The 24,790-nt window shown below is 49.6% G+C and overlaps 1 pseudogene; it reads right to left on the bottom strand.

Annotated features, from left to right (window-relative positions):
- Window positions 1–18,365: 18,365 nt before the first annotated feature.
- Window positions 18,366–21,898, bottom strand: LOC120700911 (annotated as a pseudogene).
- Between the last annotated feature and the right edge of the window lie 2,892 nt (window positions 21,899–24,790).

Here is a 24,790-nt window from a genome sequence, read left to right as displayed (position 1 = left end):
AACCTAGCCGGTTACGGCATATCAAACTTGCTAAAGAAGAAATCTCTAAACAAATTAATATTAAGATACATGGACTCTATCTTCCATTTCCGTAGAATCCTCGTCGACGAAGCTTCCATCATGCATTTGTTTCGGCCAAGGCAATTAGATTACGAAATATTTTATTCTCATCAGGCTGAACATCATTATGCCGCTGCATCTAGTCCTTTACGGATACATGCACCTTTCTGCACATTACTATAAATGGCCTTTATTATTCTAATCATCTTCGCATAAACATGTTGGCTCCTTCCTTTATTCTATTCATCTCAGCACGCGCGCATTGAACTTCCGTAATTAATCAATCCGGCCACCTATCCTTAATCATCTTGCTTGCAAATTAGAAGCATCCCCTTAATGCAAATACGCACATGTGCCTGTCTATATTCGTAATCTCTTGGAAAGGACAGATGACATCACAAACTTGCCGATCGTCGTCCACTTGATCCTTCCTATTGCTTGTGACTCCTGCGCACGTATGCCAATACCTGACAATCATCAAATTACATCAGATTTACCAAAATCTGGTGTCAACAGCTTGCCTCCTCCTCCGCCGTCCCGGCGCAGACGGGTGTAGAGGGACAGTGGCCCCTATGACTTCAATATCGGAATCGCCTCCAACGGAAGAGTCGGACGACACCTCCAGATCCACTGCCTCTGGCTCCTTCAGATTGGCCGGGGCGGCGGCGTTCTTCCCAGCATCCCCATCTGGCAGGGGAGCAGGGGACCAGTACTCCAAATCTTTTGCCTGCAAGGGAGAAGACATTCCGAGTTAGTTACAACCCAACGGGTGTGCTACATACGAAAAGCACGATGGAAACAACTCCGGAGCAGAACAGAACAACTCGGAATAAAAGCAGAACAACTCGGAAAAGCGAAGAACACTTACGGCTCTGGTCAGCCGCTTCAAGCAATGTGCCTCTGGGCACCTTTTGTCGCGGATCGCCATTTGCATCATGCGGGCGATCCGGTTCGAAGCCTCTTCCCGGGGGACCTTTCGGTTCTGCCCCGGGTCGAGTCTTGGTGACCCCAGTACTCAAAGCCGGGTTGCACCCTATCCTGAACCGGCTGCACCAGTCGCTTACTGAAGGATAGGACCACCGTGGTGCCTGTCAGTCCCTGGGCCGACAGGCCGGTGATCTCGTCGAGGAGAAGCGTCACTTGGACCATCTCCTCCTCAGTCGGGAGCTCCTCCCAGCACGCGCGGTACTCCAGTGCGCGGCCGGTGCGAGCAGGAAGACAGGGAGCCGGGTTCGACACCACGAACCACTACTTGTTTCATCCCTTGTTACTGTCACGGAGCTCCAGGGCCAGATATGAGAAGGCGGCACTGCCCACTACGTTGTGGCGGCCGTTGGTTGGGTTCCCCTTCAGATGGTACAGCACCCGCCACAGGTTGAAATGTGGGGCGATACCCAGGTACGCCTCGCACAGATGGATGAAGATCGCAATCTGCGCGATGGAGTTTGGCTTGAGATGTGTTACCTCAAGCCCGTAGAAGAAAAGGAGCCTGTGGAAGAAGGGCCCCGTGGGCAAGGCGAAGCCCTTCTCGTAGAAGGACCGGAAGACCACCGACTCCGTGCGGTCCTTCATCGGGAAGTCCTCCCCGTAGCAGCACTTCCACCCTAAGATCTCCTTCTCGGGGAGGAGGCCGTGCTCCACCAGATCTTGGATATCATCCTCTCGTAGAGTGCTCGGTGCCCATGCTTCTGAAGGCGGTGGCACGTCGCCGGCGCTCCCCAACGCGGAGGAGGAAGACTTTGGCGAGGCGCAGGCCATTCCGAGTGGCCGCGTGCGGATTGGATCTATAGAAGAATGGAGAAGATGGCTGACGGCAAGGAGGCTGACTCTTGCAGCATGTTCTGTTGCCCCATAAGCTGAGCAACGTGGTGCATCGGCTGCTGATTAGCCGATAAGTACACCTATTGTAGTCCCTTTTCTCTCCGCTGATCGTGGCCAGTGAAAGATTCTGAACTCTTCGAAGGAGCTAGCTATTGGCGAGACGTCATATTTGTCATTGATGCAAAATAAATCAGCTGCCGGCTCTCCACAGTGGAGGATTTCACATGGCCGATATCTCCCTGCTAGCCTCCTAGTTATCTCTAAGGAGCCCATACGTGAATACATGCACGCCCTTATGAATCTTCTTGTTTGCATGCTGGAGGACGGAGTTCTCCTTGCTTGCATGTTGAGTGTGGCCATCGGTGTATATGGTTCGCACAACGGTATGACACCAATGTAGTTGCGTCACATTGCTTCCAGCCGATGGCATCGTCATCTTCTTGGTGGCCGGCGATGGCGGTGGCGGTGGCATAGACCTCAGCGACAGCACCATCTTGTTGTTCAGCCTAGCGTCCTTCTCTTGCAGCAACTTGCAGCGTCGTTGATTGCCGAGCGCAAATGTTCAGGACAAACTGACAGCCGATGAGCCATTTTGAATGTCTGCATCCTCGGGGCAAGCTCAAATAGGCAGTTGACTCCCTGATCAGCTATTCAATAGCCGACAGATATATCCGGTATGCGGCTGTATGCTCATCTTATTCATGGCCTTGGCCCTTCTGATCAGCTAGGACACACGCTTACGGAACTTGTATTGGCTTCTTCCTTCTAGTGTTCCCATTGGCTTACCCGAGCAGCATCAAAGAAATTCGATCGGCTCCTCCCGATAGGCCGATGCTTGGGCTTTTTTCTTTCAGGCAACCAATTATGGTCCACGTATTCGCATGTGGCTGGCAGCAACAGGTCTGTCTAGATAACTTCGAGAGATCATCAGCCGATTAAGAATATATTGGCTCTCCTCTATTGCTGACGAAGAATCACATGCCTCTGAATTTTCTTAAAGCTCCATTAGCCGATGCTTTTCCATATTGTGCGAGCTATCGGCCAGCATGTTTTAATTCCATCGGCCGATTGGCCCTTGCGCCCGATGGAAAGAACCAAATGGTGCTGATAAGTCTATGTTGGCTTGCTGCTAGCCAAAAGGATCCACTCGGCCTCAGCTGATCGACGATCTTCGTTGCATGGATACGAGGGTTCATGCTTGCCGATTGGTCGCAGCTGCAATTCATATTGGAGGAAATACCTTCATATTTGAAACTGAGTACCTGAACGCATCGGTCAAGAAGTAGTAAAAGGCGCATGTGCTGGCCTAAAACAAGAGCGGCGCGCCGATATGTCTTCTCACCAATGCCGATCTGCACCACGCATCTATGCACCGTGCCGATCCAGCGTGATGGTGTCGACGGGCTGGCGCGCGGTGTTGTGGTTAGGCTAGCAACCGATGCTAGATACTTTCATTCAGTATGGCTATAAGCCACGCAAAAAAGTACCAATGGAAATGGCCATGAAGTCCCAAGAGAACACGTCATATACACGTGTCTTCTAATTTCTTTCCCTGAACCTTTTCAACAGAGATTGATTGCCCTTGACTTGTATAGGAGTCAGACTCATCAATCTTCCTCTTGTTTACTTCAGCAGACACCCAAAATATTACACACGCACACTATTGACCAGTTCCTTGTTATCGGCCATCAGTTATTTGCTTGTGTCGAGCCGATAATTGGGTGACTCCTTGCACTTGGTGTAGATTCTACCATCTGGCAGCAAAAAACTGGTGTATGTTGATATGGACACTGGCCGATTACTATGATAATGCGATCGGCTCGCGCGCGATAGCAGCGGCGACAAGAATCATCGGAGTCGACACTTTCCTTGCCATCAAAATAATAACATTGGCTAGATATGACATCTCAGATAATGCCGATGCTTCTTGTCTTCTATTCAGTGGATCCATTTTAATAGCAGCCGATACTTTTTACATAGTCCATCGGCTTCTGTACTTTGCCCAAATGACTATCAATCAACACCTCCTTTAGACACATGCTCTATCGGTTGTAGCTCTTCTTCGACAAAAGCATTTCAGCTGAACTGAACCATACAAGCAATCGATACATACTTGCCTCCGTCAGTTACAAGGTCATCCATGAAAGAATACAGCCGATGGAATTCGGCCAGTGGCATCAGCCATTAGAAAATTCTTAGAGTTAATCCATCGACCAGCTCCACAATAATAAATAGCAACGAGCCGACCAACCTTCTTGGGATATCTCCACTGATAATTGTGGCCGCCAATATATTCCAAGAAGGGCTAAAATCTGGAAGTGTACACCAAACGAAGTTGTTGGCCATGCAATCGGCCAATATTTTATTCCATCGGCTCTCTATAATCTCCATCGGCTACTCAAGCAACCAAGACAGATCATAAAGTAGATCCTTCCAAGAAGATATACGCAGACAGCCGAAATTCAGCATCTCGAAAATTTAACTGATGCTCTATCCACCTGGATCCCATGGAAAATAATATTCAAGCAACCGAGATTCCTGGGCAGTACGTCCGGGCAGCGGGTAAATAATCTGAGAAATCATCTTCTGCCCTGCCTTTGCAACCTTTTGATCAATGGCCACCGATTCCTTAGCCTCTTCATATGTCAACGCTAGAGGTCTCTCTTTCTGGCCGTTGACTTCAACTACATTTCCTGGAACAGGTTGCACGCTAATCTCCATCTTGATAGCCGATTGTATCTTGTCGGCTCTACTGATCTCGAATCCGTACTTCTCAGATTCCTCTCCGATGCATGGGCATAAGATCGAGTTGATCTTAACCTTGTCATTATCATCGACTCGAATTTCTTCCAGTTCAACGTCTTCTCGCTCAATAGCCAATTGGACCTGCTAATCCGTTGCCAATTGTGGTTGTGCTACAACACATTGATGATCAATTGGTTGCGGTATATTCACTGGCTGCTGAAGTTGAGCGATTGACTATTGAGGAGGGACTGCCAGCTGTGATTCTTGGGGTGTAAACTGCGGCTGAACGTTTTCAACTTGAACCGTTATGACCAGCTGTACAAATCCTTGCGGCTCCCAATTCCTTGGTTGCTACAGCTGAGCCGATAGCTGAGAAAACTGCTGTGCCCCAGGCCAAAACTGCTGATGTATCGATCGAGATTGTTGAGCCACCCACTGTTGATCCATAGCTTGGGGCTGATAAATTTCAGGCTGGATGCAATTGATATGCCACTGACTCATGAACCAATGTTTGTGGCTGATATGTCATCGGCTGTAAAGCTGATACTTCTAGCCGATGGCTATCCAATTGATGTGAATAGTAATTGGACGAATACTGCGATTGAAAAATCATCGGCTGAAGAACCGATGTTTGTTCATAATACTAGACCATCGCCTGTGATTCGGTCCAAGCTGCAGCATTAGCCGAGTATTCCGGCTGTTGATAGCAAGATCCCATGCAGACTTGTTGACAAGCCATCGGCTACGGTTGCTGAACCACAGGCTGTGGCTGTTGGACTGTTAACCACGATTGCTGAAAAGCCATCGGCTGCGGAGCCGATGCATAATATTGATAACCGCCTGTCTGAGCCGATGTTTGATGCTAAAAAACCATCGGCTGTGATGCATGATGATTAAACTGATGAACAATTTTACCAGCATCCACACCTTTGACTGTATTGTTTACCGTGCTCGCTAGGCTGTTAGTCCAATTCATCATCGCTTGTTTCATAGCTTGCTCGAACATCTCCGTTGGAAAATTCAAGATGATAATGTTAGGTCCCACCGGGCGTGCCAAAAGATGTGTTGACGCAAAAATCAACACACTGGAATCCGAGGGCAAGTGTTCACCAAGCACGGAAAGTAAACCAAGCGTGCCAGTCAATCTGACCTGTTGATTGACAAGGAGACAAAGTAAACGTTAAATTCGAGGGTGTATCGGCTGGAGTTCCGATTATCCATCAGATAGGCGTATCGGCAAGCTTTGCCGATACAATACACGACAAAAGAATATTTAAATGCAAGCGTGTAATAAACGAGTGTGTCGGCAGGATCAGCCGATGCACTAGATGACGAAACCAGCTTTGAGTAGCCGATTATGCGTGTGTAACAAGATATAAGCTACGAATATGTAACTCAGATGATGTAAACTAAAAACAGATTTAAACCGACTCTTGAGATAACAAAAGTGTTACTGCAAAACCTAAAGCCGATTTAATATGTTTTTAGGTATGATAATGGACAAAAAGTGTAGGAAAACCTAAAGCTTCCATCATGCATTTGTTTCGGCCAAGGCAATTAGATTAGGAAATATTTTATTCTCATCAGGCCGAACATCATTATGCCGCTGCATCTTGTCCTTTACGGATACATGCACCTTTTCTGCACATTACTATAAATAGCCTTTATTATTCTGATCATCTTCGCATAAACATGCTGGCTCCTTCCTTTATTCTATTCATCTCAGCACGCACGCATTGACCTTCCGTAATTAATCAATCCGGCCACCTGTCCTTAATCATCTTGCATGCAAATTAGAAGCATCCCCTTAATGCAAATACACACATGTGCCTGTCTATATTCATAATCTCTTGGAAAGGACAGATGACATCACAAACTTGCCGATCGTCGTCCACTTGATCCTTCCTGTTGCTTGTGACTCCTGCGCACGTATGGCAATACCTGACAATCATCAAATTACATCAGATTTACCAAAATCTGGTGTCAACAGCTTGCCTCCTCCTCCGCCGTCCCGGCGCAGACGGGTGTAGAGGGACAGTGGCCCCTATGACTTCAATATCGGAATCGCCTCCAACGGAAGAGTCGGACGACACCTCCAGATCCACTGCCTCTGGCTCCTTCAGATTGGCCGGGGCGGCGGCGTTCTTCCCAGCATCCCCATCTGGCAGGGGAGCAGGGGACCAGTACTCCAAATCTTTTGCCTGCAAGGGAGAAGACATTCTGAGTTAGTTACAACCCAACGGGTGTGCTACATACGAAAAGCACGATGGAAACAACTCCGGAGCAGAACAGAACAACTCGGAATAAAAGCAGAACAACTCGGAAAAGCGAAGAACACTTACGGCTCTGGTCGGCCGCTTCAAGCAATGTGCCTCTGGGCACCTTTTGTCGCGGATCGCCATTTGCATCATGCGGGCGACCCGGTTCGAAGCCTCTTCTCGGGGGACCTTTCGGTTCTGCCCCGGGTCGAGTCTTGGCGACCCCAGTACTCAAAGCCGGGTTGCACCCTATCCTGAACCGGCTGCACCAGTCGCTTACTGAAGGACAGGGCCACCATGGCGCCTATAGCAGCACTTCCACCCTGAGATCTCCTTCTCGGGGAGGAAGCCGCGCTCCACCAGATCTTGGATATCCTCCTCTCGCAGAGTGCTCGGTGCCCATGCTTCTGAAGGCGGTGGCACGTCGCCGGCGCTCCCCGACGTGGAGGAGGAAGACTTTGGCGAGGCGCAGGCCATTCCGAGTGTCTGCGTGCGGATTGGATCTATAGAAGAATGGAGAAGATAGCTGATGGCAAGGAGGCGAGAAGGCGAGTACAGGAAGGCCAGGGAATGGGTAGTCCTCCGCGGGCCGGGCCCTTCCTCTTATAAAGAGGATCGGACGCGTGCGCAACGGCAACCTGAAGATTGCGCGTAATTCAAATCAACTTTCCAGAAACTGCCCGAGTCGTACTCGGCAAGGAGCGGGTCCCCAACGGTAACTTTCTGCCTATTGCGTGTCTGCGCGACTCCGCCAACGACCCTGCTAGGGGGTTGGGCGCCGCAACAACTCGGCTTGTCTCCGTGACTCCGCTAGTGATCCTGCTCAGGGGCTGGGTGCCGCTACTACTCGGCGTGTCTCCGTGACTCCGCCAGCGACCCTGCTCAGGGGCTGGGTGCTGCTACTACTCGGCGTGTCTCCGCGACTCCGCCAGCGACCCTGCTTGCGGGCTGGGCGCTGTGAACCATTCGGCGTGTCTCCGTGACTCCGCTAGCAACCCTGCTCGGGGGCTGGGCGCCGTGACTTCAAAGTCAAATGAACTCGTTCTAACAAACGACTGGGAAAATGATAAGGCAACGTGGCAACCTGGGTGCTCAGGCAACTTGGGAATTCGAATGAATAAGGCTTCTTTATTTGACCCTCGAAAAGCTTCTTCAAAACCTTCCGAGGATCGGGGGCTGCACCCAACGGGTGGCGCACCCCATTGAAGACTAGAGGGGGACAAGAATCATCATTTGAGTCCCGAAGAACTTCGCAACAAGTCAACCATCAAGATTCAGCTCAGCCCTTCAGCACTCAGGGGCTTGACGGAGGTACATCAGGGTACCTCCCAGCCTAGTAGTTATCTCCCGACTGAGTACCTACTCGGCTAGGACCACTCTGCGCGACTACCCGGCGGACAGGCACTCGGCTGGACGTTGTAAGGTTCCTCCGAGGATCAGTATCAAGGCACGGATAAGGATTTCGGATATCTAGGGATCTCAACCGACCTGATTCCATGTAACAACCCGAGTCGATATCCTCCCTTACTTGTAACCCACGTCACCTTGCCTATAAAGGCGCTGTGAGGAGACCCATAGGAAACAATCTCATCATCCATCGTCGTCTAGCTCATACAATACACAAAACACAGGATGTAGGGTAATATGCTCCCGAGCGTCCCGAACCTGTCTAAACCCTAGCGTCATCACGCAACCTTCTGACTCTTGGCTCCGGAATCCCCCCTTCACCTACAAATCTACCGCCAGGCATACCCCTGGTGGACTTGCCGGATAAGCAATCTGACACCAGCGCCTCCTATAAAACCCCCTGTTTGGCTGCCGCGAAACCCTAGCGCGGGGAATTTCTCCCCTTTGCCGCCGCCACAATCAGAGCATAGAAGAGGAGAGGAGAAAGTAGAGGAGGAGAGGAAGGAGAAGCCAGAAGGACAGAAGAAGAAGAAGGTGCCGAGGAGGAGGAGGTCCGCTAGTAGATGAGCACCGCGAGGGGGGAAGGACGCCGCTGCCGCCGAGAGACATCGACGTCGAGTCAGCGCCCGAACGGCTACTTCAGCGAAGCAGTTCTTCACGGCACTGCACCGTGCCTCCTCTGCCTCAGCTCGCCACGGTGCCGCCCCCTTTCATCCCCAATCCAACCGGTAGGCCATACCCTGCTCCGCTCCCGCCTCTGTCATGCTGTCGGTGTGCCATGGCCGCAGATAAACAATCTCTAGAGCCGCCCAATGATCCCTGCCCTTTGTTTGTCTGCAGGAGCCCGTTGCATGTCCCCGCTGCTGTTGCCCATCGCCGCCGCCGCGGCCATGCCATGCGTGTGTCGCGCGCGTGCGCGCGTGCTCTGGTGCCCATGCACAGGCCTTTGCCATGCCTTGATGCTGACCGAGCCGGACCGCCATGACCGTGCCACCGCGCCTCGGCTTCGGCCATGCCGAGCGCCCGCGCGCGAACGCCGGACCCTGACAGCGCGAGGCTTCGCCTCGCCGCCCAGCCATGCCCTTGGCCCCGCCCACGATCACGCTGGCAAGCCGTGTCGCAGCTTCTGGCGCACACACACGCCGCGCTACACCCGTGCACTTGAACGCCGGCAGGGATTTTGGCCTAGCCGGCATGGCGCCCTTTACCCTGTTTCCTGTCGTTTCCATTCGCCTCCACCATGGCCTTGCCACGGCGTCGCCATGTGTGCGCCACGGCCACATCGGGCCTCGGCTTCCTGAACACCCACATGCTCCGTCGAGCCACCGTCACCTTTGCCCTGCTCCATCGCCACCTTGCTGTCTCCCCGCCGTCGCCGCCGCAGTTGGTCTGCCCTCGCCAGAACCACGCGGCTTCGCCGCCACACGGCCACACCGGCGCCACGCCTGGAACACGCGCACCGCACCGGCAAGATCATGCCCTTTATGGCTCGGCTGCACCCACACCGTTCTACACCAGGCCGCCCCAGCGTCCTGAACCTCACGGCGCACCCACGTGCCTTGCACAGCCTCACCGCGCCACCGCCCTACCTTGACCCCACCGTAGCCTTGGCCTCACTGCACCGCAAGCTCGGCTTCCTGAGCGCATGTGCACGTGACCTAGCCCAAGCAAGCCCTGAGCGCTGCCTTTGGCCGCCACGGCGAGCTCTGCCACGCCGCCACGGGGCCGGAGCGCCGGATCCCCGCGCACGTTGTGTTGCCATTGCCTTAGAAGAACCCTCGTCGTCGCAGCCTAAAGGACATGCCGCCACAGGACCTCACCCTCGCTGCCTGGAAGTCGCACCGCCGTTCCGCCTTGCCTCCGCCGCCACCAACGCCACTAGATAACCCTCACTGTCGCCGCTGAGCCCCTCTCTCGAACCGCCGCCTCTGTTTTCCTGCCACACATGCGAGCAGCCGCACCAGATCCACCAAGCCGCAGAAGATCCAGCCGAAGTTGACAAGTGGGACCGACCGGTCAGTGGAAGAAGGAGACGCTGGAACATGGGCCCAGTTCGTCAGTGAGAAAGAGAAGAAGAAGAAGAAATGAAGAAGAGGGAGGAGAGTGGGCCGCTGCCGCCCTGCTGGCCCAAGATCATGAGCCACGCGCCAAGCCGGCCCTTGAGCCAAGCCAAGCCAAGCCCAGAAGTCCGAGCCGGCCTACGAAGCCATACCCCGAGCAGGCCTGCAAGCTGAGCCGGCCCGTTTTCCTCTTTGAGCCCAAAATCGAGTTTTCCATTTTTCTAGTTAACACCAAGCTGACATGTGGGACCCACTGGTCAGTGGCTCAGTGCAGCTAACATATGGACCCCACCTGGATGTGGACCCAGTTTGACCTGTTGACCGATGGACCCCACATAGCTGACATATGTTGAGTTGGTCAATGTTGACCGAGTCAACGTTGACATTATCAAAGGCTATGATGACGTCAGCATTTGGCGGACCCCGTGCTGACATCATGCTAACATCAGCATGACGTGTAGCACACCCAGAGGCTGCCACGTGGCTGAATGTGTGTTTTTGTTTTTCTGAAAACCTTTTATTAATTCTAGAAATTGTTTTAAGCTTCAAAAATTCATAATAAATCAGCCGGAGCTCCGAAAATTATGAAACCAGTTTCATAATTCTTATAAAATCATGATCTACGTGTTAGAGTAGATTTTGTTGTGTGTTGGATCTTATTTGAGCAGTTTTAGTGCATCTTTGCACTTTAATCCCAATAGTTATATGTAAATACGAATAGGTCCCAGCGAGAAGGAGCTGATCGATGTCCCAGATGCCTAGAAGACCCAGGAGGACTTCCCGGACTACGAGAAGCCCTCGAGGACTCCAGAAGACTACAAAGAGTCACTAGGTTCACGCCCATCTTTGACTTGAATACCTATTAGGCATTGATTGCTAGAACTGCTATTGCTTACTTGTGTGTGTGAGATAAGCCTGCATGGCCTATTGTTTACCGTATTCCTTGCTCCTCTATGAATCCTTGATTGATACTCGTATGCTTTGGCTACCATGGGAGAGAATGGGTATGGGATTCCATGATATGGTAGTCTTGGCATGCATGAGACCCACTTTGTGAGGAGCCAGAGATAGGGCTTTCTAGCGGGGGCGAGCGACTGGCCGGGGATATGTAGTGGGCACATCCTTACGGGCACCTGTGGCGGGTGTGGGATGAGGAGGGGCGTACCTGTTGTGGTTGCCCAAGGAGAGGCGATACCTGTTATGGGTGCCTTTGGCAGACCTTTGCGAAGAACAACATGATAAGATGTTTGCCCCTGTTCTTATGGACATATGTGGTAACTAAGATTTGTAGGACTTATCGTACGCACCACTTACCCCTGTCTAGGTGGGGGCTCCAGCCATTTCTAGTTGTGTGGTACTATTACTGTAGTTGTGTTTAAGGAGAGGGTAGGCTGCGCACGCCCAATTCGGGGTGCGTCGGGCCCGGTCGAGTGTTCCGACCCTTGTCTCCAGGAGAGGGTAGACCGCGCACGCCCAGTTTGGGGTGCGTCGGGCCCGGTCGAGTTCTTCAACCCTAGTCTCCGAGATCTCAAAGCCAGTGGCCAGGTTAGAGATCCACAGCCCCGGGACATTCATTGCGGCGAATGTATCCCACCTCGAGAATGCAGGATGGTACTGTAATAGCTAGGGAGTCATGGTTGTGGGCTGTGTCTCAGTTGGGTCGCTCCCGGCATGCAGCCCGAGTGGGTATAGGTGTATAATCCCTGCAGGGTGAAAACTATACGTATAGCCGCGTACTCAGTCATGTACATTCCTACTCTTCTGTTACCTCATCTAGAGTAGTAAACCCTGATTTCTACCTCCCTCTAGTCCACTTCCTCCTGTGGAGTCAGTTGAGGTGTAGGGAGAGGGAGTTTCTACATCGACCTGGGATGGGTGAGAGATGTATATGGAGATATATGTATATGCTTGCATAGGAAACCCCAGCCTATCCATTGGCTACTTTTTATACCTTTGCATCCACTTAAAAGCTTGCATACGGATGGTGATGTGAACATATCCCGTTCTTGGGGTAGCTTGGCAAGATCCAGGATCCAATCAGAAGTTCGACGCCAACATCGACGGATGGTACGACTCAAGCTTAGTTACCCGTGCTATGCTCAAGTTTTGCCTGTGGAGATGGAGATCAAGAAGAAGGAAGGCCCGAAGACTAGCTACCCTTTAGGTTTTGCTTCCCTTTAGTCCAAGGGGCTTGTACTCTGATTTTCATACCACAACCCTTTGGGTTATGTAATAAATAATCCATGTAACGATTTTCAGCGTTGTATGTCTGTGATATCCAATTGAAATGAGTTCTGTATGTGATAGCTACTGATCCAGGGACTATCACAACAATACAGGAATTCGGGTTGTCCGTCCGGAAACCTAGGTCATTTCATACAGTCTCCGCAACAACTTGGCGGTGTACTCGGATCGGGTCCGGGTACGCATGGGGAATCTGCGCATCACCGAGTTGGATCAGTCCGACTCGGAACAGATCTGATCTAATTCGCCCTCACACCTTGAGGCCGATTATTAGGTCACCGTCTTCACCCTCCTGCCCAACCGCAACAGCCCTGACGGTCGGCGCTAGATTTTAGCCATCTCGCTCGACTACGAGTCCTTTGACGGCGAGGACAATCAACATTGGGTTGATCGTCTCCGCCGCAACACTCTCCGCGCCGAGCGCTGGGCCAATGACGAGGCCATCCTCCAGGGCAAAGAAGACCTCGAGAATTACGAATGTCGCAACCCTAGGGTTGCACGAGCATGCGGATCTCCACCAAGGCCCAGGAACCTCGAGAACGAGTTCGTCCTGGACTACGACGGCCATGAAGTCTTTGCCACGCCATCTGCAAACATGGCCGCCGTATTCCAAGTATTCGAGAATCTCCCTCAAACTCCTGAGATTGAAAAAGCCCATGCTCGTCTCCAAGTTGCAGTAGCCCAGACTCAAGGCTTAAGGAAGGAGTACTCCAACTACCGGGTGCAATCGAGCTCCAACCGCTCAGTGCGCCCTCATCACCGAGACGAGGAGGTCGACCAGCCAGATCTTCATGCTCGCCTCGACCGCCGTGATCTACGACCTCGCATCAACAGCCGGCATCATGAGCGGGACGCCACCGAATGGGAGCGACGCCGCCGCTACGATGAGGAGTACGGCGTACCTGGTGCCAACCGCAACAACCGCGATCATCAACACCGCGACAACGACTATGACCCGGTGAATGACCTCGACGGCTTCTCCGCCTTCTCCGACAGGTTAACCTTCAAACTGGTCGGCATCAAGAAGTTCGACGTCGACTCTGACCCCAAGACAAGGCTGCGTACCTACTCCATTGCCGTCCGAGCTGCCAACGGCAACAACGACATCATGGCGGGGTACTTCCCGGTCATGATGAGCCGCCAAGCTCTCAACTGGCTGGAAGCTCTTCCTACTGGCTCGATCAACAGCTGGTAGGACCTCTGCACCGCCTTCATCCAGTACTACCAGGCAGCCTACCCGGGTCCCAAAACCAGATGGGATCTGGCCAGCGTCACCCAGCAACCTACCGAGTCCCTACGGGACTACATCAATAGGTACTTTGCTAACCGTAATACGATTATGGAGGTTGATGACAGGGTCGTGATCCACCACTTCCACCAAGGCCTCCATAGCATCGAACTATAGAGGAAGATGTTCGAGAGCAACCCCAAGACTGTGTCCAACATGATGGCCGTCGTCAACAAGCACGCCGACATGGAGGACGCCGAGCGTGCCCACCGACGCCACAAGGATTGCCATGACCCGGTCGATCGTCCTCGCCAGACGGACGATGACTTGGCATATCTAGGTCGCGATCATCCATCCTGGCACAACAAGATCCGCGACCGCGCCGAGTCGTCCAAGGCCCGTGAGAGCAAACGCGGCCCCGACAACACCATCACCGTCGCCGATCGACCTCAGCAGCGCACCTCCCTCAACCAGGAAGAGCTCGACAAGATCCTTGATGCCAAATGTCCCTTGCACAAGGACGCCAACCACACGGCGTGTGAATGCCGCGCCCTCTCCAACAGCGTCGCCCCAGAAGAACCCAAGCGGCCCAGGCTGGACTACTGCGATAGGCCGGGTAGCTCCAGAGGCTCCCACGGCCACGGTCGCAGAAACCTCTTGCCTAGATGAGGCGAGGATGATGAGCAAGGCCACAGATCACCCAGCACCTTCTAGGAGGACCAACGTGTAGTCAACTTCATCTTTGGAGGCTCCAGCGCACCATCCTATCGGCGCGGGATCAAGCTCCACAACCGCGACGTCAACTTGGTGTTCAGGCACCCAGTCGAACCCCTTCTCTGGTCAGAGATACCCATCACATTCGACCAGCGTGACCACTGGGTACATCTCCCCAGGCCGGGTGCTTACCCACTTGTGGTAAACTTGGTGATCCGCCAGATCCGTCTGGCCAGGGTGCTCATCGATGGTGACAGCGCCCTGAACATCATCTTCACCAAGACCTTGGAGGACATGGGCTTCGACATGACCAAGCTATTTCCCTCCGACCAGGCCTTCTACGGCATCATCTCCGGTGCCGGCTCGACTCTGGTCGGAAAGGTCACCCTCCCCGTCACCTTTGGCACTCAGGACAACTACAGAACCGAGTCCATCATCTTCGAGGGTGGCGTCATTCGAGACTTCCTACCACGCCATACTTGCGAGACCAGCTCTCGCCAAGTTCATGGCGATTCCAAATCATACATATCTTCTCTTGAAGAAGCCGGCACCGAACGGAGTCCTCTCCATCTGAGGCGACATCCAGACGTCTCACTCCTATGAGAAGGAGAATGTCAACATCGTCGAAGCCATGGAGAGGACCAAGAACCAGGCCCTAGTCGCTTAGGCGGCAAAGGACCTCGCGAACGACCAACTCCAGATACTTGCCGACGACTCGGCGTCTGGGTCCCAGCTGCACTCGGACAGCCAGACGAAGGCCATTGTCCTCAGGGATGAGCAGCCCGACAAGACCGCCTTGATCAAGACCAAGCTCAACTCCGTATAGGAACTCGCGCTTACCTCCTTCCTATGCACCAACTGGGACATCTTCACATGGAAGCCCTCCGACATGCCAGGTGTTCCAAGGGAGGAGGCTGAGCACTCCTTGGATCTCAACGAGAAGGCACGTCCCGTCAAGCAATGGCTGCGTCGCTTCGCTTAAAATCAGAAAGAGGCTATTAGGGTAGAGGTAACCCGGCTCCTAGCCGCTGGTTTTATCCGAGAAGTCACATACCCAGAATGGCTGGCAAACCCAATCCATGTAAAAAAGAAAAATGGTGAATGGAGAATGTGTGCCGACTATACAAATCTCAACAAACACTGCCCTAAAGATCCCTTCCCTCTTCCGCACAATGACCAGGTTGTTGACTCAACAGCCGGGTGCACGCTCCTCTCTTTTCTTGACTGCTACCCAGGTTACCATCAGATCTCCCTGAAGAGTTGGATCAAGAGAAGACCTCCTTCATCATGCCCTTCGGGGCGTACTGCTACAACACCATGACATTCGGCCTCAAAAACGTGGGTGCTACATTGTTGGTATTTCTTAACTCTTACAGAGAAGTTCGCAAGTGCACGGAAATAACATTGTGGCACTTCACCCGGGAGTATTCAGGGTATCGTATTTTCCACGAGGTACGGAGGTGTAACGGTCTTTGAGCTAGTTCACCTAGGAGAACAAGAGGTAGGATAGCCTAGGTAGCATGGTTTATCTAAGGAAAAGAATCAAGGTAGGCTATGCTATGCTGCTATTTGTTTACTTCGGGCACCGGTCTGACCTTGGTTTTCCAAGGAATCTCCGGTATCGCTCTATGTTGAACCCCAGGCAGGGGGGGGACTACACTAACCACGCAGACTTTGTAACTCTGTGTGCCATATGAACGATTCTGAGTTCGAGTCCCGAGGGGAAAGAGTTTCTTTTGACCATCCCCTCCTTAGGTGGAAAGTCTTGCGTTTCATCAAAGATGACTATGGTGACAAAGCAATCCATCCTAAGCTTCCAATAGAAGTACAAATGATATGAAGAGTGATTGTAACTTCTATCGGGCATCAATCAAAATCAAGGAGTAAGATGTGAATTTTGAATCACTTGATTTGATTGGCATCGATCAGTACTCGAGGATAAGAAAGTGAGTTTGTTTCACTCGATTTGATCGGCATGGCCCTTATGATCCCTTGACCAAAAGATGAGTCCTACGGACTATGACACGGTGATCAATGTCGAGGCATATTCTTTGGTGAAAACACCTCGTATGTACCTTGACATTGGACATGATGGGCTTCTTTTTTTTTGGTGTAGTTCAGGAGAGGTACCTTCATCAGATTTTTAGATATAAGAGAGATGAAAGCTCGAATTCTACTAACGATAGTCCTCAGTTGCTCAATGCACTCTCCTCCTGATGGGGCATCATCATGCAGATTGACGAGGGAGTAGTTTCTCGGATAAGATCCAAGATTTCCTTCCCTCGAGTCAGATTAGCAGCAAAAAACTGAGCCTTTGGAGAGAGCATCAAGCCGTAGGCAAGTGTGACTAAGCTCATGCTATGCCTAACGATTCCTCCTCGTAAGGGTTCTCATAGCTTAACCCTGAGAAGGAATTTTCCTAAACTAGCGCTATGAGAGAGAGGGATGAATCTCGTAGCCGGATGAGTTCCCGAAAGGATGGCTCTAAAGATTCACCCTGAAGGGTCGAATGGTTTGTACAAGGATAACCTTTCTGGGGTAGTAAGGGTAAAGGTAGAGATAAGAAAATAAAAAGGAGATGAGGCTAACTGTGTAGCGGTTGTGAAGGCAGAGGTAAAGAAAAGAAAAGATTTTTTCTTTAAGATATAAGGGCGAACTAGGATCGAAGACAACTACAGCAACAGTTCCCCGGCAGTGGCACTAGAAATGCTTGTTGGTATTTCTTAACTGTTACAGAGAAGTCCGCAAGCGTACGGAAATACCGTTGTAGCACTTCACCCGGGAGTATTCAGGGTATCGTATTTTTCACGAGGAACGGAGGTGTAACGGTCTTTGAGCTAGTTCACCTAGGAGAAATTTTAAAAGAACAGTCTAGTCCTTGACTCCGTGGAAGGATGCCTGACGTGTAGACCTTCATTTAGTGAATTTCATGCCATAAGCTTGTTCGTTTCCAAAGTTTATGCACAGGCATGATTTACCATAAATTTGATGTCCGCATGTATATGGGTTGCTGCTTGCCTGCTCAAATATTTGAGACACAAGTGCATGACGTGATGTGCATCGGCACTATAATTATTTTACCCAGCTCATGTGCGATTAGTCATGTATGACTATATAGCATAGCTAGAGAGGATATGAGTTGCTATAGGAGTATAGCCTTGATTTAATTTGATATATATATATATATATCCAAGTTTTATCTCATCACTGAGTAGCATGATATTGTGCTTGCTTTAGTGGACTTGAGAGACTAATTTGAGTAGTCTCTAACTTGCATATTTGTTCATTTCAGCAAGGTTGGCCAAGCTGTGCTTAGATGTTCGGCGCCGGACTTGCCATGGCGCTGTTAGTTTAAGCATCACCAAGATATGGTAAAGCTTAACGAACGATGATCAACAGGGACAACCATGTATGGAGACCATATGTTGCCACTGCGTTTGATTAGCATTTAGCATGCATAGTCATGGTCTCTTTCTGATGCAGTTTAATTCAGATGTAAGACATGAAAAGCCATGTTGCTGGACTTGAGTGCAATGTAGGTCTGAGTATATACTAGTTGCACAAAACGATTTTCTTTTCTTTTTTGATATAATATATGCAATAATCTTTTTTATGAAACTAAATAGGTTTGATTTAGGAATTTAGCCGCAATAAGCAGCGCACAACGCAAGGAGCTAGCTAAGAGAGTTACCGTCCTCTCAAACAAAAAAGATAAGAGAGTTACCGAAACGCAGGATTGAGATGGAAAAGAATAGGGTTTTCAACAAAAGAGACCGAAATTTCTTAAATTATTTTTCTCCACAAAGCTGAACAAAAAAAAAGGCAACATTGACGGAACGAAGGGTGCATCCTAGTGCAATTTCACAATAACACCAGTCGCAATGTGAAAGTAAGCTCCACATTTTGAACAGAAACATAATGGCATGAGACATCCAATTTGTAGATAATGACCGAATAGGCAGTACCACAACATATTTTAGAATTTTGGTGTACCAAGAGGACGAGAATAATCGTCTGGATAATCTAATTACATCACATTTCTCTGCGAACCATGCTCTAGAATTTATCTATGGTGATACCATCCCTGACAACCTCATAGGCATCACGGCTCCGGGTTTTATTCACACCAGCAGTGAAATGGAGTAATGGACCTTCGAGCCCTCGGTCTTGATGGTGGTCACCTTGGTCCACACCAGCACTTTGGTCTTCATGCCCTCGGTGTCGGAAAACTTTCTCAAGGTAGCCAGTCACACAGGTGAAGAACCGCAGGACTGAGGAGTCCTTGTACCCAATGTCGCACGCTGAAGGGATGTACACCGTCAGCTTCTTTGTCTCCTCGTTGAACTCATAGTTAGTCGCATCCCGTGGAAAGAGGCCAGCTGGCATGTCATATTCCTTGAGGAGGTCTGGTAGTGCTTTCTGCATCTTCCCTGAGACCACAGCATGTTTCACTCAGATAGTCAGATCAGTTGATATGATAAAATCCCGCCCTCGAGGCCTCTGATGCAAGAACATTGTGCGATTGGCGATTGAGCAAACAAAAGATTCAAATAAATTGAACAGGTGCAATGACCACTTGAGCAAGAAAATAATGCAAACTATGGTGTGCTAATTGAGCACATTAACACGCATTCATCACATAGTTTGAATAATATGATATCAGGATACTGCTTTATTTCTTTATCAATCCAGCCAATCTCCTTTCATGTTATCATAGATAAATACGTGCATTTCAGGTTATGATAAAAGTGAACAGGCATCATGTGTTGGAGGATATAAGTGGAGATTTTCACTGGAAGACAAGCCCACATTAAATAAATGACACCACATTCCAGATCAACACCTCGAGGAATTAAGAAAGCACATTAGTCTCAGAATTTATTTTGGCTTTATTAGTTATTACTTATTGTGCCCTATATTAAGGATGCATGGCTTCCAGAATTATCAGAAACTGAAAGATCAGGTTCCACCTTCACAGTTTATTGACCTCATTTTCGTAATAAGAGAAATAATGGATACATGTCACAGTTGACTATCGATTTGTCTTTCCTACATTTTTCATGACAATACACAGATCTGGCAGGTTAAATTTAGTAATTGAGAAGGGAAGTGTAACTTTTTTGTTCCTTTATCACATAATAAAAAAATATCGACCAGCATTGTTTGATATACTCCATGACTCATACACTGCCAATGCACCAAAACTAAGTTTAAAATAAGAGAGAACTGCATTGCAGACCCTTGAACTTGCACCATTGTAGCTATTGAGTTGCATTCATAAACCAATTCAACCCAAAAGCTTAAGCTGATGGGGAGAGGTAGGCAATTCACTTATATTCCAACACTCCCCCTCACGTGGAGGCTCCCTCAGACCTCAGACGTGGAATATGAGTGAGCAACAGTTATTTTATTTAATTGCGCTAACTAGGATTCAAACTCAAGACCTCTGGTTTTGATAGCATATTGAGTTGCATGCACCAACCAATTCAACCCAAAAGTTTAAGCTGATGGGGAGAGGTAAACAATTCACTTATATTCCAACAGTAGCACTTGGACCCTCTAGCTTGCATTTCGATTTTGCGAGTCCTTCAACTTGCCACCATTTGGATTGGTGTCCCATTCTGCCGTTGCTGATGGGAGTATGTAAACTGGTGGGCATGGACCGGGCACTAGCCAGCGAGGAGATGAAAAGCTGGTGAACAAATATTGATGAAAAGGCCAACACGATGCTGCAGGATGTAGAGGAGGCTTCCCCGAGCATGTTCAAGTGTTGCTTGAACTCGTCATGCCGACACAGTTCATGTCGCGCATGTGCTTCCTGGTGACGGTGATGTCGTTCGTTGAGCATGGTTGCCTCGGACGTGGAACCGTGTGTGCTGTTGCCAAGCACCTCGGCAGATGCCTTCATCAGGTCAAGCGCATGCCAAAGACAGGGATATCCTTGATCAAGAGGAGTAACTTGTCCATCCGTCAACTATCGTTGCTAGACGACCTGCCAGACACCGGGCACGTCCACCCCACCATCTCTGAGGTGTCCGGCTCTGCCGCCAGGGCTGTCGCGACCTTCCATGAATCGAACCGATGTAGGAGCTAGCAACCGTGTTGCAAGCGACCAGGCATTGCAGTCCCACACCAGCCTAGTTCTGTTTCTCTCATCCTTTTGCAGCATGAGCACCACGACGCCAATATCCAGCATGTGTGTGGACTGCGCAAGGGCACTCCCAGCATTCTTCTTGTGTTCTGCTGTAACTCACCCCTGGCATTGTGTTTCTTCCGTTCATCAGCTTCATCCTCCTCACTGGAGTCAAGTCTACCAGCTCACCTACTCCCGTCAGCAAACCGGGGAATAGGGCACCAGTGCAAACGGTGGCAAGTTAAAGACTTGGAAAATCTAAGTGAAAGTTATGGGGCTGAGGTGCTACATTGGTGCAAGTTTAAGGACTTGCAATGCAATTCTCTCTTAAATAATGTTGACATATCGCAATAGCGCACCACAACACAAAATATACCAAGTCAGTGGTACAGCTATTTACACTACATGTCACTTTTGCTATTAGAAGATAAAGAGCAGATACAGGAATATGGAATACCTTTAATCTTGTTCACCATCCATTTGGCTGACCCTCCAATGCTGCTTGAGATAGACTGGATTTATGGAAAATATTTCAATGTCAGAACTCAGAACTAGATAATAGAACCTTGGTTACCCTATTGAACAATCAGAATTTTGAACACGGATAGCAAAAATTACTTATACAGTATACTTCAATTAATACATGGTGAATAATATCAACCCACATTAAACCACCAAAAAGTTACAGTATTGAGAATCGGAATTTCGAATGCAGATAGCAAAAACTGTTTATACAGTATACTTAAATTAATACATGGTGCATAATATCGATCTACAGAAAGCCACCAAAAAAGTTACAGTATTGAAAAGTATGATGATATGGCTATGCTGTGCATCTAGCCATGACATGCCAAATAGATATGAGTGAAATAAGAATTTTTAATAATAGGAATTCTCTTCCACAGTTCTTCAGTCATCAAGGTAATGTGTGCTACAGGCAGGATCGCACGAGCCATAGTACGTGTTATGCTTAATCAACTGAAGAGACTAAGCAACACAGACTATGGACAGGTTGCAAGCCATGTAAAATACGACAGAGAGAGCACTAGGTGTCATTTTAAGCCATGCGAATTAGCCAGAGAATCTGATCCTTTGCTAAGGAATCTGCAGCCATCACTCTTGACACATGATGACCAACCCATACTTCCTAAACATACAGAGCAATCCTCCTCTCATTTGGTTTTATCATCTCAATGACCTTGAATTTCATTGTTCCAGCTTTATCCATTTACTCATGGATCTCCCCATCAAAAACAGAGCAAATAAGGTGATTTTGGAGGTGCAGAGGATGAGTCGCACAATGTGCCAACTACGTGGCATCATGGCATAACTCAGCAAATGAAAACTGAAAAATAAATGAAAAATGTTTAGCCAATGGCCAAGCCATTGACGAAGACCTGGTGAGTGGACAAGGCCCCCAGCGGCCAGCTGGCTCGTACCGTGCCTAGGAAACTACGCTTTCAATTCCGATTGCAACAATGGGGCCACAATGGCATTCCTAGGAACAGTTCCAGATGGTGGAACATGCCAGGATTTGAGGACCAACCATTACTTACGAATTTAAGATATGAAGAGATTTAAAGCAATGCACCCAATTCCCCTCGCGCCCTTAAAAAGGGAGAGAGGGGATGAACCGGATTGGGACTGCTCCAAGCTCTACAAAAGACATTCCAAAATTAGCTTCGTTCCCGCAGCCCCGCTTCTAATGATAACCCAAAGTCTACCATCCACAGCCGTCGCCGCACCGAAACAACCACCGCCCCAGATCCAGAACCCCCCGTTCATCGAGGAGGGCTACGCAATGTAGATGAAGCAAAACCGAGCTGCTAAGCGGCGTGCGCGAAAGGTGTAACACCCAGGTGTTAATCAACACTAATTAAATGTAATCAGGGTCATTAGTTCTAGGTTTAAACCACAAACCATGAGATAGCAAAATTTCTGTCAGCTTGGGCCAGACCGGTCTGACCGTTCGGGGCAACCGGTCTGACCGGTTGAACTGACTCAACCGTTTTGTTGGGCCCACATGATTTAAACCCCTCTCTCTCTCCCTCCCTCCCTCACCAGACCACGCCCTCACCCACCTCCCTCAGCTCCCTCACGCTCCCTTGCCGAGCTCCCTCCTCCCCAAACCCTCATTCCCAAATCTCCCACCCCAAATACATTGCAAGGCTTTGGGAGCTTCAAATCGGGGTCAAGGATCATCTTCTTCAGGTGCTCCTCCCCGGGGTGACGTGGATCCAAGTTCTTCGTGAGGGAGAAGCCCATTCAAGGTAAACAAGCTAGGGTTGGTTCGATCTCCTTTTTCTAGGTGATTGTAAGTGAATCCCTTTGGTCAAACACCTCTGATTGAATCCATGAACTAAAGCCTAGAAGGGATTTAGAATTGGTGGGCAAGTTAACTCATCCAAGATATGTCACCTAGGGTTGGGTGAATCCATCTTTCTAGAGGGTTTTAGTCGATTCTCTTGGGTCAAGATTGTCTATATGCATCTCTGAACTAGGGCCTAGAAAGTATTTGAAATTTATGGGCTAGTTTAGCCACGACTTGCATTCCAGTTTGTGGCCTAGGTAGGACCGGTCTGACCGGTCTGAGGGACCGGTCTGACCGGTGGCAGGGTTGATTTAACTGGGACCGGTCTGACCGGTCGGGTGGACCGGTCTGACCGGTGTGGCAGTGGCTGAGAGGGGTTAGTAAGGGTTAGTTGGTGCAAATAGATGAAAACTATTTCGGGTATTGGTTGCTTATAATTTTTGTAAATCATACCTGCATTCCTCATATCATATGCATGTGTATACGTGTAGCAGCCGCGGTGGAGGAGATCGTATACAAGGTGGTTGCGGAGCCACAAGAGTCACAGGGGCAAGCCCCGCAGCCGGAGGTTTGTGGGGAGTTGGCCCAAGGCCCTGCTAACCCTAGCGCTGAGCAGCAGACACAAGGCAAGCCCCGATGCATGTCCTACTATTTAAATTTATGAATCACTATATATATATATGCTTATTACTTGTGCATTATGTTTCAGGAATTGTTTGAAACCTTAGTTGCATGATCCCTAGGTTTTCCCAGGCCTTATTCTTGTATGGACAGGTCGTTAGCACTGCTAAGCTTAATAGGGCTCGATAGAAGACGAGTGATAATTCTGTCACTCGCGAGATATAGGATGTATTTATATTACATTATATGAGTTACTATATTCAAGATGAAAGGAAATGGAATGTTAGACCGGGCAGGGAAAGTGTAGCTCCGTCTGTGTCGGTTAAGGACCGTCCGCTGTCTGGCCCTGCTGATCATGTTTGAATTGTACTAGCCGCATGCTGGGAGTAGGAGGTAGTCGAAACCGGTAATCCGAGTACTGCCTTGCTTCAAAAGTATAGGAACCCGCACCCAACTCCTGGGGTGGTTGAGTAGTCGCGGAGAATTGGGGATGCATATGTTTACTTTTGGTGGTCTCACGTTGAGCTCGGCTAACCATATGTCGTTGGGCTGGTTCCTGTAGTTCGAGGCGGGGAGGGGAATGGTTGGCATGTATAGTCCGACAGGACAAATACGTGCCGTGTTGGTTAGGTCCACCATGCAAGGTTAAATTGAATCGATTCACCGTTAGTCGCTCTCAGATATGAGCATCGTGATCGCAGCACCGCATCGTAGTAATGTTTATGGAATTTATGTGATGATAGGAAATGATTACCATGAATTATTATTCAAGGTTTGTTATGATTGCTTAGAAGATGCAAATATTAGTTGATAATTTTAGCATATAGAATTTGGAGCTAAAAGTGGAAAAATAAGGACTCATTTAGAAGCTTTTTTTGCAAAATAACCACCAGCCAAAAGTCTCACATGTCTAGGTATGTGGGCTAAGTTATACCCACTGGTCGGGTAAGTCTTGTGGAGTATTAGTTGCTTAGGGTTTGTTGCCACCCAAAAATGTATTTCAAGACACCCAGACGTCGACTTTTGCCCCTGCTGTATCAAGTTCATCTGCCGGGATGCAGAGGGGTGAGAGGTGGTGGAGCGAGACCCCTAGACACAAGTGTTGGCGGGTTGCACACTTGTGGGCTGAGTGTGCAGCCCCTCTGTTTTGTTGGGACCGGTCTAACCAGTCTAATGGACCGGTCTGAC

The sequence above is a fragment of the Panicum virgatum genome, chromosome 3K (genome assembly GCF_016808335.1).
Source record: "Panicum virgatum strain AP13 chromosome 3K, P.virgatum_v5, whole genome shotgun sequence".
Lineage (NCBI taxonomy): Eukaryota > Viridiplantae > Streptophyta > Magnoliopsida > Poales > Poaceae > Panicum > Panicum virgatum.
This window is presented reverse-complemented; position numbering and strand designations above follow the sequence as displayed.